We start from the raw sequence: 17,977 nt of genomic DNA, 5'->3' as shown, positions 1-17,977 counted from the left end.
TTCACAAGACACTATCTTGAATGATAATGCAACATGCACATGATGATAATGTACCATAAACCATGGTGGAGTCAACCAAACTCGAACAGACATTACAAGCAAAGCTGCGTAAGAAATTCAGACTAATTTGCTGACTCAATCAAATTATTCAGTAAAAGAAATGAGGCCAAAACAGACTCAAATTTATAGAACAAAAAAGAGAGAAAGATATTCACAAACAGAAGCAAAGCTGTTCCTGGATTTACATGCTTCGTTGCAGACAAATCAAACTCAAAAAAGTCATATAACAGGGGTTTCATTAAAGGAAGGAACTCTCAGATTTCCAGAACACACTTAAAAAGCTAGTGAACAAAGTGGATGATCTTGTGGTTAAAATCTCACTTGAAATCTTGTGGTTAAGGAGATGATCAAGTTCTCATTATCTTAGAGATTTTGAAAATTTTAAGAGATCTCTAGTGAACAACTATGTTTTTTTTTTGCAGGCGCATCCAAATATCAAGAGAAGCCTGCGCTCATGCACTAACTAGAGATCTTTAGTACCACAATAGAGACAGAGTTAGGCCAAAATCCAAGCAATTTCATCTAAAGTTAAGTTGGTGCATTAGCCGCTTAGAGCTCAAGATTCATGTCTACTTGAAATCCCAGTAATCAGTAAACCAAAGAAAGTAAGTTTCATCTAAAGCTAGTTTGGTGCACTGACACACCTAAAAAGACTAAACACTAACGAAGAAGCCACAAAACTAAACACACAATGGCAGCTTTAAATGGTGAAACAGATCAAACATCAAACAATGGCAGCTTTAGATGGTGAAACAGATCAACTCAATACAAAATCAAACATCAAAAACGATAATAGCCTATAAGCATTAGAAACACGAAATCAAACAAAGCCACAACACTCGTCTCCATTGGTACACATAAACTCAATACAAAATCATGAATTAGAGATATATCATACCTCTCAAACAGTGGTTGCAGCGATTTCAATCCGTAACACCTGAAACCCACTTCGAGATTTCAATGACTAAAGGAGAAATCAAATCCAATAATCAAAGCCATGAGTCTTACCTCTCAAACAATGGTCGCAGCTAATTCAATCGTAACACCTAAATCCACGCACGAGAGAGAAGAAGACAGCCGGCGGAGAGATCAAAGAGGAGTGGAGTGGAGTGAGAAGATCAAAGAGGAGTGGATTCCGGCGAGAGATCCGGCGGAGAGATCCAGCTGCGAAGAGATCCAGCTTCGGTGCGAAGGATCTCGTTTCTCTTCTCACGTTGTCGAAGGATGGCTCTCTGAGTCTTTGTCGTGGAATGAATGATGAGAAGTAGGTTTAGGTTTTTTGGTGTAATTTTCCAAATTAGATAGGGGTATTTAGGTCATTTTGTATTTTAGACTGAATGAGCTCCAGTCAACTGCTCCGATCAGACTCAGTCGGAAAATGATCATTTTTTGGTAGAGTTTGATAAAAATTATCCAACTGGTTCATCTCACTGCTCTGTAAAATTGTTATAAACGAACATCATAACTCATCTCCATTCAGATGATCCATCTGAATGGAGAAACGAACAGCACCATAATAATTCACCTAGAGAGAGAGATTCCGGCTTCCACCAATCACGGTTTCTCTCTGTTCCGATGGCGGTAGTTCCAAGCTGTTCCAGAGTGCTCGTGCGGTTGAGTAACGGCGGCGATTCCTTCTTTTAACTCGAGGTTAGCATGTGTATACACGTGTCATTATTTCTCATGTGGTTGTCATATCTAATGGCCCATCGGTTGGGCTTCAATGTTTAATTTAGAGATCTGCCCATTTGGGCTTTTAATGAAATCCAGTTGCCGACCAAAAAAAAAAAAAAAGTGACGAAAACAATTAATTTTATTATGGAAGAATATCATGTTGACATACTTTTTCTGAGTTTTGTATCAAAAGAGACATTTTTCTAAATTTTCATCTTTTTCCACTATTCAACATTTATCAATACAATTTTGCCCTTCCTCTCTCTCTTTCTCTCTCTTTCTCTCTGTCTCTTTTTCTTTTTATTATCATTTTAGTTACCAAATATAAGGTATTTCGTCTATTTTTTTTATATAATAAATTAAGATTTATTTTTCCATACATTTTAAGATCCAGTGTTGCTATATTCTAAGTAAATAATTATATTACATATTATCCATTTCCGATTGAACATTTATTTACTATTAAATGGATATTAAAAGGTACTTGAACAAACATACTATACCAATATTTATAACTACTGATCATCCAAACAGGTGAAAGAGAGTGAATGCAAAGCTTGAAAATACAAAAAATGCAGATGTATTAATTCAAGAGTTCTGATCTGATTCATTAATAATCATACCATCCATGACATTGTGAACAATTGTTCGCTTCAAAATGTTTGTACCGTCTATGTACTAGTCTACTGGATTAGAACAAATGGATGACTTAAAGAACAACTAGCTTGAAAATAACACAAATAAAAGTAGGTTTTGGGTAACTGTATGTGCTTGGTGAAGACCATATGTATTGTCGGCTAAGTGAAAATCATCAAGACTTATTGCAGGCTTGGGACACCATCACAGCCAGCAACATCATAATGGATTTTAGGTTCTCTAAACACTTTAAGATCATCCACTTAAATTCGGTAATAAACACTTGTCCATTAACACTTGTCCACTTAGATGTTCAAAGGATATTGCTTAGATCAATTTCACTAAACACACTTAATAACACTGTGATAGTCAAACATACCATACCAATCTCTTACTAATAAAAGGTACTGATTGAGGCCTCTCAGCCTATCCACATCAGTTTTTAAAAATTCATCTACGTTATGCCACGTCAGCTATCTCTCTACATCAGTTTTTAAAAATTCATCTACGTTGTGCCACGTCAGCTATCTCTCTTGCAAATAAGGTAAAACCTCGAAAATTAGCCACGTCATCTAAATCAATCGGCATCTTGCATAATAGCAAAAACAAATAGCCTTTTCCCCTTCTCCTAGAAACGTTCAGCCACAAACACTAATTAAAACAGGGTTTCAACTTTCAAGCCATAAACTCATCAACTCCCACAAGCCATGATCTCTTCCATACATGTGGTTTGAAGCTCCTCTCCTTTCATGTTTAAACCAAAAGGCCACGATCATATATAGGTAAGAAAGACACATATATCGTCCTTCTTCTTTTCCATAGGTGTCCGAAATTGTGGTATATTTGACCCATATGTTGAATTGATGTTGTCTTGCTCATGTAGAGACATCCTCCATTTTGAACGTTTGTGTGGGTATGGAGAAGCATCGAGTCAGTAGATGATCAACAAGGTCTTCCATAAAAATTGAACTCAACAAAAGGTGAATGCATCTCGAGTTAAGCGAGAAATAAGAACGACAGAACTGGGTATGTTTTCAAGAGTGTTTAGCGTACTAAAAAGACTTCTAAATTTATCTCCGAGCCTTCCTGTAATCTTGCCAAAAGTTATTATCATAACCAAGTATAGCAATTTCTAACCGAAATTGAGTTTGTAGAGAAATTCAAAGATTCTTGCTAGCTTTCTTTTCTGTTTGGTCTTCCGACTATGATTTACCATCCAATAATCAATTAAGGTGTAAAAGATATACATGTTGTGTTTTTGTTATGATTCGAAGAACTTGACAGGATTTTTACACTACTAAACCATATTCGCCCTGTATGCTGATTCTCTTTCTGCTTAATTACAGTCCTCCACAAAACTTGATGCTGAATCACAGAAAAAATATATATCATTCCTCTCTTTCTTTTCAGGAACTCATCGATGGTAGACATGGTTTACTGCAATATTCAATGGATATTGATGGTACGTAGTTCATCCCGAGCTTGAGATTTCGAAGGAAATATGAAAAACTTAATATAGATTTTCTCATAGCCTTGGATCTTTTTCCCATACTCTCTATCAACACATAGTTTTAAGTGGATTACCAAGTCGGTTTGTATTGGTTTTTGATGATTCAACACAAAAGCTCTATGGTGTATACGTTTAGCCTTTTTTTTTCAACTGTTTACGTTTACTCTAAACTAAGAGTTTCTCTAATCCATGTTTTTTTTTCCACATCCAATGGATAAAGAGTTGCATTTGGTGTGACTCATGTTGGCTGATATGTTGGCACTAGCATCAAATTCCTCAACGCTTTAGGAGTTATAGATCTTTGTAATGGCTTATCACGAAATCTGTGTAGGTGTGTCAGCTATAGCAACTCTCAACGAAGTCAAGTGTAGGGATTTTACGAATTTCAAATTTTTTGCTTACAACTTTTAATGGTAGTAGGAAATCTGACACGAGAAACTATTATATTTATTCTAGCGAAGATGACCAGCATCAATATTGTGAGACTACACTTCTTCCCCAAATCCTCAAGGTGCAGCAACTCGATGATTGGTCAAATCTGATCAGTTCTATATTTTTCATGTTCTCAAAGGTATAGGGCTCAACTTAGACTTCCGTCATTAGATACTTTGGTAACTGCCTGGTCTTGCTGGATGAGAGTATATATATCTCCTACATTAAGTTATATACTATACTTTCACTCCCTAAAGTAAGCAGATCGTCAATTTATATTTTGTTTCCCAAATTTACTCAATCTTAAGATATACCCACGCTTATAATCAGTTCAACATTTATAATGTTTCAACATTTATAATATTAGTGTTTCAATATTAGTGTTTCTCAGACTAACTTATATATGCTTTTAGTGTTAGGTTGAATGTTAACAATTCTAGCGGTGGTGATCGAAGCAAAGAGAAATGATGGTTGTGGTGATGATGATGATGAGCGTAAATGACTATACTCGGGTGCTACCAGCCACGGCCAAAACCGTAACGAATCATAGTCACTTACAGTTATACTGTTTCTCCAAATTCTATTATTTTACATTTAAAATGTAAACCCCAAATTATTTCATGGTTTTGTTGTTTTCAAAGTTAAACTTGTCATGTCTAGATAAAGAGACCCTGAGCAAATTTACTATGCAACTGTAATGAAAGGTAAAGGTCCAAGCATAGTTGAGAAAGAACAAATTGGCGTGATGAATCTGATGAAAAAGTAAACAAGAAACATACTCAAGGTTATAATCGTAGAAAACAGACAATCAGAATTGATGTTCTATGCTTTATTGGCTAAACAAATAATCAAAATCATTAGAGTATTGGTGTCCTTGACGATTCAAATTATTATATATAATTGCTTGAGGAATTTTCCTAACATATAATTAGTATTTAGTAGCATATGATTTTCGACTTTTAAGTTATGAGTTTGGTAATCTACTATACATTTTTGCAACACTTTTTGGGGTTCCTAATCGGGTCAAATTTTGTTTAATTTTGACCCGGAAATCTTCAATCGGATCTTTCCTTATTTTTGACAAAATTAAAAAACGAAAATTAATCAATAAAATCTAAAAAATATATATATATATATTTTCTCAACTAATTACTATACCTAAACTCTTTATTTATGGCATATTCTCTACAATTTTTATAGATATAGAAATCAAATATGATTATTTAATGCTAATATAACAAATTTGAACTAATTTCCAAAAACCTCTCTACCTAATTAAAACATAAATATATGATTCTCATTTCACTTTTATATGATCTTATATTTATATTATTTTGAACTATTATAAAATATATATACTTAATAAAAAAAATTTGATTTTTTTCTGCATATGCTATGATTCAAATTTTTTAAAACGGATATATATTACACAATCGATGAAGAAAAAAATATGTGTACAATCTATATTAACATTTTTGAAAAACAAATTTGCGCGTTTAATCAGGTCGTATTTTTTTTTTACTCTGACCCGGAATTGAGTCATTCAGATATTTTTTTAATTTCTACAATTATCTAAAACGGGACAATATACCACGGTGAAATTTTAAAATTAACAAATCGAAATACAATTATTTAGTATTTTAATATACATTTTTAAAATATTTTTACGGGTTGGTCTAAAAACACATACTAATTTGAAATATATATATATATATATATATATATATATATATATATATTATAGAAACTATTTGAAAGCAAACTTTTAAATTGACTCGAATTATATGTCTTTTAAATAAAAGTGTTATTAAAAGAAATAACAAAATGATGTTTAATTTTACGGGACATGATTATATGGTGGGACGGGTCGGATTTGGATTGATATTAATACGGGATAATATATCACGGGTGAAATCCTGGGATTAACAAATCAAAATATACAATTATACAATTTTAAACACTAAACAAAACAAATACAACTTAAAATTTTCATTTTTAGTTACAACGCATGTGACTCGCAATATACAACAAAAAATATTATATACAACAAATTCATCAGTTTATAAAAAGACAAAAAAAATCAAATAATTAACCCGCGGTGTACCGCGGGTAACAATCTAGTTTGTTTACAGAAAAGCTTCTACGTCTCCTAGCTAATAAATTACTATTATTTTGGGATATTGAGAACGATCATGCGTTATAAACTTATAAGTTAGTAATAATATATTTGACAAGTTGTTTTAATTTGTTAAGGATGTAAAACATTAAATAGATATTAATTTAAAAAAAAAAAATAGAGTAGTCAATTGGAAAATATATTACCAGAAAGATATATTATGTGTAAACTATTATATAGATTAATAGTGAATGAAAATTTTTAAAAAGTTTGAAATAAATCAATTACAAAGAAATAATCATACATAGACAAATTTAAACCATTAATAGTACCATATAGTTTTTAAAATTAAAATTTTAAATATTATATCACATGATTTTTCGGTATATTTAACTAACTAAAAATATCAATTGTAAAATATACCGGGCGTAGCCCGGATTAATCCCTAGTATTTATAACTATTGATCATCCAAACAGGTGAAAGAGGGAGAATGCAAAGCTTGAAAATACAAAAAATGAAGATGTATTAATTCAAGAGTTCTGATCTGATTTGATTCATTAATAACCATACCATCCATGACATTGTGAACAATTGTTCGCTTCAACATGTTCATACCGTCTATGTATTAGTCCACTGGATTCGAACAAATGGATGACTTAAAAAACCACCAGATCGAAAAAACACAAACAAAAGTAGGTTTTGGGTAACTGTATATGCTTGGTGAAGACCATATGTATTGTCGGCTAATTGAAAATCATCAAGACTTGTTGCAGGCCTGGGAAACCATAACAACTAGCAGCACCATAATGGATTTAATGTCCTCTAAACACTTTCAGATCATCCACTTAGATTCGGCCACACTTGTCCATTAACACTTGTCCATAAACACATGTCCACTTAGATGGTCAAATGATATTGCTTAGATCAAATTCACTAAACACACTTAATAAGACCTAGATAGACAACATACTTGTCATCATCCATATATACAATCTTTGATGGACACCTTACTTGTCATATTCTTCTCTTTTATTTGAATCAGATCATATCAGAACTCTTGAATTAATACAACGACATTTTTGTTTTTTAAAGTTTTGCATTCACCTTTTCTCACATGTTTGGATAATTAGTAGTTATAAATATTCGTATAATATGTTTGTACAAGTACCTTTTAATATCCATTTAATAATAAATAAATGTTCAATCGGAAATGGATAATATGTAATATAATTATTTACTTAAAATATAGCAACAATGGATCTTAAAATGTAGGAAAAATAAATCTTAATTTATTATATAATAAAATAGACAAAATACGTTATATTAAATAACTAAAATGTTTATAAAAAGAAAATGAGAGAGAGGAGAGAGAGAGAGTGTGTGGGTGAGAGTGTGTGCGTGAGAGAGAGTGAGGGAGAGAGTGAGTGAGGGTGTTTAGGTAATAACACACAAAAACAAAATTTTTGAAAGATGAAAGTATCTAATTGTGAAAGAAAACTTGAGAAAGTATGTCAAAGTGATATTATTCCTTTTATTATTGTATGTCTACTGATCTTTGTAATCAATGTATTTAATTTTTGTTTATTTTTTTCCAGGACTGATTTGAACAGAAGCTGAGAAGAGAAACTACACTCTTCAGGAAAATGAGCCGGTATTGACAATTTCAACCGTTTAATTTTTGATGAACTAAGATATGATCGTATTGATTTGAAGGAGAAACATGGTGAATGAGTACTAAAAAAATTTATGATCAAATAACTGGCTGTGTGCTAAAAACAACAAGGAATATTTTTTGTATACGGCTTTGGTGGCACCGGGTAAACGTTTCTATGGAAGACTCTATCAGGTGCAATTAGGTACAGAGGGATGATTGTTCTTAACGTGGCTTCTAGTGGGATTACTTCTTTGCTGCTACCAGGTGGTAGGACTGCCCATTCACGTTTTTGTATACCAATCAACCCCAATGAGTTTTCTACCTATTCTATTAGTCCTACATCTGATCTTGCTGAATTAATCAAGATGGCTTCCCTTATAATATGGGATGAAGTGCCAATGATGAGCAAGTACTATTTTGAGGCTTTAGATAGAAGTTTCTCTGATATACTAAATCTTAAAGAGACCAAGCCTTTTGGAGGAACGGTTGTTGTTTTTGGAGGGGATTTCAGGCAGGTACTTCATGTGATCAATGGTGCAGGTAGAGTGGAAATTGTATTGTCTGCTCTAAATTCTTCCTATCTTTGGGATCATTGCAAAGTGTTGAAGCTAACTAAGAATATGAGACTACTAAACAACAATTTCAAAAATGATGAGTCAAACTTAATAGAGGAATTTTCAAAGTGGATTTTGGCTGTTGAAGATGGGAAGATTTCATAACCAAACGATGGTGAGGCTGTAATTGAGATTCCTAGAGAATTACTGATTACTAAAGTAGCTGATCCTATTGAAGCAATCAGTCGAGAAATATATGGCGATCCAAATCTGTTGCATGAGCAAAAGGATCCTTTTTTCTTTCAACGGAGAGCAATATTAGCTCCAACCAATGAGGATGTTAATAAACTGAACCTCATTATGCTTACTCAGTTGAAAGGTGAGTACTTTTTCTAACATTTTATTTGTGACCAATTTTTTAAAAATACTTCAGCGTTTATATGACAGATTCTATTTTTTTATGTTTGTTTTGCCTTAGGTGAAGAAATGGTTTATAGGAGTACGGACAGTATAGATCCTACGGATATTGATTCACAAAGAAATCCATTTTTTACACCCGATTTCTTAAACTCTATCACTATACCCGGTTTGCCTAACCATATTCTACATTTGAAGGTTGGTGCTCCTGTTATGCTATTACAAAATATAGACAGTAAAGAAGGCTTATGTAATGGCACACGTCTACAGATAACACAGATGATGAATCACGTGTTAGAGGCAATGGCTATCACATGTGACAGGATCGGTGATAAAGTTTTAATTCCAAAAATCATTTTATCACCATCGGATACTAAACTTCCTTTCAAAATGCGTCGTAGACAATTTCCTTTATCCCTTGCTTTTGCTATGACCATTAACAAAAGCCAAGGACAATCGCTAAGTGAGGTAGGTCTTTATTTGCCAAGAGATGTGTTTTCCCATGGCCAGCTATATGTTGCTTTATCACGTGTTACTTCTAAGAAAAGTTTGAAAGTGCTTATAGTAGACAAAGATGGAAAGATTTCAAACAAAACAAGGAATGTTGTTTTTAAAGAGGTTTTCCTGAACTTAGATAAGTAAGGTATGTTTTCAATGACTTACAAGAAGGATTGTACCTTCTCATAAATTTTGTTATTTGAGTTTGTATTCATCTTTTTTAGTCAGTCGTGGCAACTATCTTGGTCTCTTGGTAATATTACTCTTTTATCATTAAAACATAATGTTTCTTTCAATTCAAATAAAGTGTAAAGTTTTTTCTATGGTAATGCATAGTACGTGGTCTGAGACCAGTATGCAAAGGCCATAAAAAAGGCCTAAAACGAGAAATCAAAAACATTGTAACAGAATAATTTCTCTTACAATATTTTTATATACTTCAAGTAATAACTTAAATTCAATTCAATTCATTCACCCGAATTCATTTCATTCACCTAAACAAAATTTATATATACTTCAAGTAACAAATTCATCAAGAAGAATCAAATGTAACCTTACAAAAAGATACAGATATTTATTGATCTAAATATACAGTTTGTAAGAAATATTTTAGGGTTCGTGGCATGTTGGGGTAGTTTGTGAGATTGTTTGAGCAAATGGGGTACATGGGAAGGAGTGGGTACTTTTTTTGTGTTTTTTCACTATTCAACAAAAATCAATACAATTATACCCTTACTACACGTGGACAGTTAACCCAACTATAGTTAACTTGTTTAATCTTAGCCGTTGGATATCCATGAGAGAGAAATGATCTAACGGTTCATTATCATTGAAAGATGAGATGATGGAATTGTGTGGATATTGCCGAAAAAAAAGATCTAATGGTTGTGGGTGGGCACGGTATTCGGAGTGGGGTTTGATTGTAAAGAGAGAGAAATGAAAGTAATGAATTCTAATAAAAAAAAGATTATAAGTTCTAAATCAGAGATAAACATATTTTTTATTGTATAATAAATTATAATTACTCTTTCGTTACATTTGAAGATCCATTTTACTATATTTTATAAATATAAAAAATCATATAACAGAAATATTTTTAAAGGATAAAATAAAAACTATCCACATAATCTTGAACACATGATAGGTTTTTATAATTTTATATCAAAATTGACAACACAATCATTTAGAATTACCGCTCATACAAGCACATCCACCAAACTCTAACCACGTGGTCATTTCAATTCAGGTCTAATTTATTTTTTCACTATACTGAGAAGTATGTAGCCATAAACCCTAGAATCATTGTAGACAGTCATGGTTCTTTAACCATAATATCCTAAACCTAAACCATATATACTAAACCCTAAACCCTAGAAATTAAACCCAAGCACTTAAACCTAAACCCTATACCTTATATACTAAACACTAAACCCTAAACCTTATATACTAAACCCTAAACCCTAGAAATTAAACCCAAGCACTTAAACCTAAACCCCAAACCCTAAACTCAAAGCACTTAATTTTAAAACCTAAACCATAGAGATTTAAACCTTAACCCTAAATATTAGACCCTAAATAGTAAATGCTAAACCCTATAAACTAAACACAAAACCCTATACCCTAAACACTTAACACTATACCGATAAAAACGAAACCCTAAACCCTCAACAATAAACATTAAACCCTAAATACTAAACACAAAATACTATATCCTAAACATAAACACTAAATACTAAACTCTAATTATTAAACCCTAAACCCTAAATACTATACCCTATCCATCATAACATAGCCACGTGTTCGATATAAATTAAACCCTAAACCATAAACAATAAATCCAATACGCTTAACCCTTACATTACCATCAAAATATTGCCACATGGTTAGATAAAAACCCTTTCCATGTAAACCTAGCCACGGGATTCCATATATGCTCAAATTATAAGACTATACTATATCCATAAGAACGAAACCCTAAACCCTAAACAATCAAATTGTACCCTAAACACTAAATAATAAACCCTAAATACTAAAAAAGGAACCCTAAACCCTAAATAAATACTAAAAACTAAATCATAATTAATAAACCCTAAACCCTAATCATAATTAGTAAACCCTAAACCATAAACATTAAACCCTAAACCTCTAAAGTCAAAACCCTCAACTCTAAACCCTAAACCATAGAGACTAAACCATTAAACCTTAACCATATTACTAAACCCTATACCATAAACCCTAAACCATAAACCATAAAGACTAAACCCTTAACCCTTAACCATATAACTATAACTTATACCCTATACCTAAACCCTAAATCCTAAACTCTAAAACTTTAACTCTAAACTCTAAACCCTAAACATGAAATCCAAAACTATAACCCTAAACCCTACAATACAACCTCTAACTTTTATCCCTTCAACCTTAAACCCTAACTTTTATAGATACAACATCAATAACCACCACTTTGGGTTCATAATAATCTAAAACATGTTTCTTAATCTGAAAACATATAACATTATTGAGATCGATGTGTTCATGTACACAATCATACAATATACACTCTTATTGTTGTTTTGTTTATATGTAATCTAACTTTATGGAATAACTTTTGTGGATATGACTACTAGAACTTGTTTCATCATATTTTATCACGATCTTTTATATAACGTAACACTTATTTTGTGGACAACATTATACAAAAATCACATTAGATTTGTAACATAACAAAATACTGGCTTCCATAATGCTTTTTCTATACATAAATCATTTATAAATTCATAATGCATAATACATCATCCACTATGTGTCATCCATAATGTGGCATCCATAATATGTCATACATAATAGTCAACAATAATAATGGTGACTTATAGAGATAAGTGTGGGAAGTCATTGACACATAAATATTTTTAAGGGACAAAATATAAACTATCCACAGAATCTTGAACACATGACAGTCTTGTTAATTTTATATCAAAATTTACAACGCAATCATTTCAAATTATCGACCATCTATGCACATCCACCAAACTCTAACCACGTGGTAATTTCAATCCACGTCTAATTAATTTCTCACTCTCTAAAAAACATATTTTCACCCCTATCGAATCTTCAGACAAAATAGGGCAAATTAGCCACTTTCATTCTCATGAAGCTTCTTCTTCTTGTCGATTTAATCTAGGATTCATGATTTCAACAAAAACTCTTTCCTTATATAATTGATAAATGAAACCCCAAGCTGTCATAGAAATTAGTTTTCACATATATCTTTATTAATTATAAATTAAGTAGTATCAATTAAAAGAAGAAAAAGATAAAATACCCAGATTTGTTTGGGTGAGAGTCAAACAAGACGAGACTTTGAGCATTCGTATATGTCATCCATGGAGATTTAGATGAGTAAAACGACGTTGCTCTGAGATTCGGGAAGCTTCTTGAGGATCTCAAGGAGGAGAAAATTGGGTTTCCGAAATTCAAATCACAGATCTGATGGATACAAATCTAAGACATAAAAATTGAAATTCATTGAAGAGTCGTCTCTCTCGAATTCCGGCAACAAATTAATTCATCACAAATCACTATTTAGGGAAAAAGACGAAGAAGAGAGGAAGAAAAAAAAAGTAGTAAGAGAGATAGAGATAACTAAAAAGCAGCGCCGGCCCACGACGGAAGCAGCAGAAGCCATCGCTTACGGCCCAATGTTTTTTATAGCCCATGAAGTTTAATTTTTTTTTTTTTTACTAAATAAAACAAATTAAAATTGTTGATCTTCTCGACTCTCTGAACGAGAGTTTATAGTAGTTTAGGGTTTTTTTCATAAAAAGTTCTCTTTCATCACAGATTCACAGATCATTTAACTAAAAATTGTTTTTTTTTTATGATTTGTGATAAACTTGATTTGCTTGGTGATTGGTGATTAAGGAAGATTGAAAGAATCAAAAGGCAGGTGAGGTGGTAACAAAGAACGTCACGGTAACGACGTAACGTAACCAGAGCCGGTCCAATGTTTGGGAAGACCCTAAGCAAGATAAAAAAAAAATTTTCCCTCCTTTCAAAATGCTGCCTTAATTCATTCGTAATACAATTTTTTCTTCAACTTTAAACGAACTAATCAAAAGTCAAAACATAAAGCACCAAGCCAAAATATAAACCAAGAGATAGAAGAGATGACACATAAGTCTCAACCAGAAGCTAAATAACAGTTTAAATAAAATTCTACTTATTAGTAAATATGCTATATCAATTCAATCAAAAATTAAAACCAATCTCCAAACACCAAGAACAAATCATAATCAAAAACCTTTATGAACAAATATGACAATCACATACCTCTGTTACGTTCAGCGCCGGCCCACGACGGAAGCAGCAGAAGCCATCGCTTACGGCCCAATGTTTTTTATAGCCCATGAAGTTTAATTTTTTTTTTTTACTAAATAAAACAAATTAAAATTGTTGATCTTCTCGACTCTCTGAACGAGAGTTTATAGTAGTTTAGGGTTTTTTTTCATAAAAAGCTTTCTTTCATCACAGATTCACAGATCATTTAACTAAAAATTGTTTTTTTTTTTATGATTTGTGATAAACTTGATTTGCTTGGTGATTGGTGATTAAGAAAGATTGAAAGAATCAGAAGGGAGGTGAGGTGGTAACAAAGAACGTCACGGTAACGACGTAACGTAAGCCGAGCCGGTCTAATGTTTGGGAAGACCCTAAGCAAGATAAAAAAAAAATTTTCCCTCCTTTCAAAATGCTGCCTTAATTCATTCGTAATACAATTTTTTCTTCAACTTTAAACGAACTAATCAAAAGTCAAAACATAAAGCATTTAAACCAAGCCAAAATATAAACCAAGAGATAGAAGAGATGACACATAAGTCTCAACCAGAAGCTAAATAACAGTTAAAATAAAATTCTACTTATTAGTAAATATGCTATATCAATTCAATCAAAAATTAAAACCAATATCCAAACACCAAGAACAAATCATAATCAAAAACCTTTATGAACAAATATCACAATCACATACCTCTGTTACGTTATAGTAAAAAAACTTAAAAATGTGTCTACTACCCCTAATGTACTCCAACGTGAGATTGAGTTTCAATAAAGTACTCCATAGAGCAATATTCTCAATATTTTATTGTGATTTCAATCTTATTATTTATTTCAACTGAAAAAAATTATTAAGTTCAGTATACATTACTATCCTACTTTGTCGTTGGAGACCACTATGCAATTCAAAAGCAAATGATACCAAATCCAGAAAAACAAAAACAATTAAGTGTTCCCAATTCAAATGAAAACATTGTTCCCAATTCATTGCAGTAACCAAATTTCAATATAGACAAACAACCATAATCACAAACAACAATCACATGCATAGTTTGAGAAAGGTAGAGATTTTATATTAACCTGTTATTACAGAAGGTGATTTCTTCTGGTTGCTATGTATCTTCTCTTTCAAAAAATTGTTCCCAACATTACAGGATTTGAACGCAATTAAACACCTATACCTCAAACCATTGGCAAAAATCAAATTTCTCATTCACATAATTCAAATCTTATACGAACACTAAATTGGGACTAACCTACACTCTTTCTAATATTAACATCTTTTTAATAAACAAATAAAAAAAATTCCGCAAATAAAAACAATCCGTTAATATTATACATTTAATCTTTACAAAAACATTTTTCAATCAATTTGTCAAAATATATATGTTTATAAATATAATTCATAATTTCATGATTAAAAATAACTATTAAAAAAATACACTATTTTTTGACAAATTTATGTTTCAAGATTCATTAAAATAAGTTTACATTCTTTTATTTGATTGTCAATTTAATTTTAAATTCTCTATTTCATTTTTAAAATAACATACGGTTATTAAAGTAATGAATTTGAAATGAAAAACAATGTTACTAAACATAAATAAAAATCACATAATATGTGTTGAAAACTAAATACTTCCTACAATTTATTTAATGTTATAAATTCAACACTATCGATACTACAAAATAAATTTAATAAAAACCTCCACATCACAGCCTATTATGCCTGGAAATAATATTTAGCTTATTAATATGAATACGTTTATGACAGATAAAATCTATAAATTATCCAAAAAAAAAAAAAATCAAACACTATAAAACTAGCTGACTTCCCTGCGCGTTCACGCGGGACCAAGAACGGACACTAATTATATGTTAAAAACCGTAAATATATTAATCAATACAAAATCAAAATAGACTGAAAGTAAAGTAAAAATAACGTACACAACTTAATATAAACCAAGAGTACTATTATTAAAATATTACAACCACAATTAAAGTTCAAACAAAAAATTAAACATCTTTTTTCCCCTCAAGAGCCCAAGTATTCCTTGCAAAACAATAAAAAAAAAATAACATGAATTATACGACATCATAATAAATACTACATGTAAAGGTACGGAATAACCCTGATGCATATAACGTATACAAATAAACATCAGAGACTCACTTGAAATGAATATCAGCAGCCTCTGGAATATCAGGATCGGCAAATACTTTCGATATCCCACCATAGTTACAAATTTTAACCGAGTCTAGATTAGTGGCCAATCGCTTGACTTTCCACCATCCAAGTATACAAACCAAGTTCTTTTTACCATAACTTTTATAGTTACGCTCGAAAGATATTGCCTCTTCACCAGTCACCTCACACTCTAACTCAGTAAACTTAATGACAACAAATAAATTAACGACATTTGAGAGTTTATTAGTAAATACATAAACTAAATACACCAATGTAAATTTATGAAACTTACTCTATATCACGCAATCTAAAGGTGATCCTAAAACCTGAGAGCATTTTTGGGTTCGAATGAACGTTAACCAACGTTCCAACGTCATGCATAACTCCAACCAGATCTTCCTCAAAAAAAAAAAAACATAAATACAAAAGAAAAAAAAAATAAACTTGTCCAAAAAAAAAAAAAAAAAAAAAATACAAAAGAAAAATAACATCACCATACAATTAACAAAAAAAAAAAAAAAAAAAAAAAAAAAAAGAATACTAACCGACTAAGACACTTGTATCGACAAATCCATCAAGAATAGAGGAGAAAGGAATTTTTTTTTTTTTTTGTGCGAAGAGATGATTTCATTAATGAGAAAAAGTTAAACCGGGTACATTGCAATTGAAAATAGAAGCAAGACCAGCTTTGGATAACTTGTCTGCGGCTCGATTTTCACATCGAGGGATAGAAGAAAACTTAACATCGCCAAACTCCGAAGCTAGACGAAGAGTGTCGTGAAGGATTCCATGAAGCTCCGGTGAAGGAGTCCTTGAATTGATGGCCTTGATCAACTGTTGTGAGTCAGAGGCTATTGAGAGGGTGGTGATGCCGAGGTCTTTTGCATGTTGAAGGGCTAGAAGAAGAGCCAATGGTTCAGACCACACGTTGGTATCTGCTCCATTTCCAATGGCTTTTCCAATATTTGCTTTCAACAAATCTCTGCCAATACATATACCGCGCCAGCCATGAGACGTAGACGAGGTAACATGACACTCAAGAAAGGTGGAATTCTTGCAGTATTTTCCCATAAGAGTTTTGGCCAGAAGGCAAGACGGTTTTGATAAGATCCTCCAGCTAATCTTCGCCAATAGAGCATCGTTGAACTTCTGGATTTCTCTGAAACCAAGTCCTCCATCTCTTTTTGATAAGGTGAGTTTGGACCGTGATATCCAAACCATTTTTCTTTTTTCTGCTGAGGCATCCCACTAGAACCTTGTCAAAGCTGATTGGATTCATTTACACAGGGAGGTGGGAAGCTTAAAGCACGACATCGTATAAGTTGGCATAGCAGCCAGAACTGATTTTAGCATGGTTGTCTTCCCAGCAGTAGATAAAAACTTGGAGGACCAGCTGAGCGCTCTTTGATGTATCCGGTCAATGATACTGTTAAAGAGGTCTTTCTTCTTCCTTCCAAACAGTTCAGGAAGACCCAGGTATTTGCCTAATCCTCCTTCTTTTGGGATTCCCAGCAATAGTTTTGCCTTGTCTCTTATTTCTGGTTCTGTTTTGGTGGAAAAGGTGACCGCAGATTTCTGTTTATTGATGATCTGTCCTGATGCAGTCTCATATTTTTGCAGGATGCTCATGAGCTCTTCACAGCTTTTCACATCGGAGCGATAGAAAAATATGGTGTCATCGGCGAAGAGCAAGTGAGTGATTCTAGGACTCTTCTTTGCGACTCTGATTTCCGTTAGTCGCCCTACTTGTTGAGCCTTTGTGCATGGTCCAGAAAGAACTTCACTACAGAGGATGAAAAGATAGGGAGAGAGGGGATCTAATTCCTCTTTGAGGCTGAACCATTCCTTGAGCAGATCCATTGAGGAGGAAGGAGTATGAGACAGTGGTGATACACTGCATGACCC

General features: G+C 32.4%; 2 long non-coding RNA genes across 2 annotated transcripts; one reads left to right on the top strand and one right to left on the bottom strand.

The window, feature by feature from the left end:
* Window positions 1-221: 221 nt before the first annotated feature.
* Window positions 222-1,450, bottom strand: LOC110225163. Its single transcript, XR_002329571.1, has 2 exons — window positions 1,069-1,450; window positions 222-997 (listed from the first exon to the last, which is right to left on the bottom strand). It is a non-coding gene; the product is annotated as an uncharacterized LOC110225163 (long non-coding RNA).
* A 1,448-nt stretch (window positions 1,451-2,898) lies between these two features.
* Window positions 2,899-5,248, top strand: LOC110225306. Its single transcript, XR_002329699.1, has 5 exons — window positions 2,899-3,152; window positions 3,254-3,396; window positions 3,781-3,832; window positions 4,337-4,451; window positions 4,726-5,248. It is a non-coding gene; the product is annotated as an uncharacterized LOC110225306 (long non-coding RNA).
* The last annotated feature ends 12,729 nt before the right edge of the window (window positions 5,249-17,977 follow it).

The sequence above is a fragment of the Arabidopsis lyrata genome (genome assembly GCF_000004255.2).
Source record: "Arabidopsis lyrata subsp. lyrata unplaced genomic scaffold ARALYscaffold_1, whole genome shotgun sequence".
In the NCBI taxonomy this organism is placed as follows: Eukaryota; Viridiplantae; Streptophyta; class Magnoliopsida; order Brassicales; family Brassicaceae; genus Arabidopsis; species Arabidopsis lyrata.
The sequence above is the reverse complement of the archived record's forward strand: the minus strand, read 5'-3'. Positions and strand labels throughout refer to the sequence as shown.